The sequence below is a fragment of the Cebus imitator genome, unplaced genomic scaffold (assembly GCF_001604975.1).
Source record: "Cebus imitator isolate Cc_AM_T3 unplaced genomic scaffold, Cebus_imitator-1.0 Scaffold160, whole genome shotgun sequence".
NCBI classification, from domain to species: Eukaryota; Metazoa; Chordata; class Mammalia; order Primates; family Cebidae; genus Cebus; species Cebus imitator.
Window position 1 is genome coordinate 737,109 of NW_016107475.1, and position 1,432 is coordinate 738,540.

A 1,432-nucleotide genomic window follows, 5' to 3' on the forward strand; every position below is an offset into this window, starting at 1 on the left:
GGATTTTGGTTTTCTGGCTGAACACCTAATTCTTTGGGGATAATTTGGCTCATCAGTGTCTATATTTACTTTTTTTTTTTTTTTTCTGAGACAGGGTGTCCCTCTGTTGCCCAGGCTGGAGTGCAGTCATGCAATTACAGCTCACTGCAGCCTTGACCTTCCAGGCTCAAGCAATCTTCCCAACTCAGCCTCCCAAGTAGCTGGGACTACAGGCATGCACCACCATACCCAGCTAATTTAAAAAATTTTGGTAGAAACAGGTTCTCACTATGTTACCCAGGCTGGTCTCGAACTCTTGGAACTCAAGCAATGCTCCCACCTCAGTTTCCCACAGTGCTGAGATTACAGGTGTGAACCACAGTACCTGGCCATATTTACTCTTTTCTACTAACATAGTTAAAAAAAATTGATAACCATACTATAACTTTTACCAAAATCAATAAAAATGAAATCTATTCTATCATATTGTTGATGAAAAGAGTAAAACTCTGTAAAACATTTGAAGAGATTTATTCCAAGCCAAATATAAATGATCATGGCCCATGACACGGCCCTCAGGAAATCCTGAGAGCAAGTGCCCAAGGTGGTTGGTTTTATACATTTTGGGGGATCATCAAGAAATAACCATACAAATGGGCAACCAGCACCCCAGGGCTGCTCTGCCTATGGAGTAGCCACTCTATTATTCCTTGGCTTTCTTAATAAACTCGCTTTCACTTTATGGACTCACCCTCAAATTCTTTCTTTCACAAGATCCAAGAACCCTCTCTTGGGGTCTGGATCCAGACTCCTTTCGGTAAATTTGTTTCCTGCAAATAATAGGATATACCAAACAGGTATAGAGTTCTTTTATGGAATTGACTACCCTCTAAGACACCCTGGTTCTGTTTAGGGGAGAATACTTTAAGAGAACAAAGTCTGGGTGTTAGGAGTGCACAAAAATGTTGCTGGGAAGGTGCGAGGAGTGCCACAGTGGGGTCACTTTCAATGACAGGGCTGGGAAGATAGTTCCTTTATATATCATAAGTTCACCTTACTTTTTTACAACATAATCTATGTCTATATTTTACTTTTCTTATTATTGGTGGTTTCATTTACCCAGGGCACCTATGTAAATCGGAGGGATGCTACTTACATCATAGATTTTAATATTTATCATGAAAAATGTGTGGTATGCCACACATGGTGGTTCACGCCTGTAATACCAGCACTTTGGGATGCTGAGGCGGGTGGATCATCTGAGGTCATGAGTTCGAGACCAGCTTGGCCAACATGGCAAAACCCTGTCTCAACTAAAAATACAAAATTAGCTGGTTTGGTGGTAGATGCCTGTAATCCCAGCTACTAGGGAGGCTGAGGCAGGAGAATCGCTTGAACCTGGGAGGTGGAGGTTGCAGTGAGCTGAGATCATGACATTACACTCCAGCCTGGG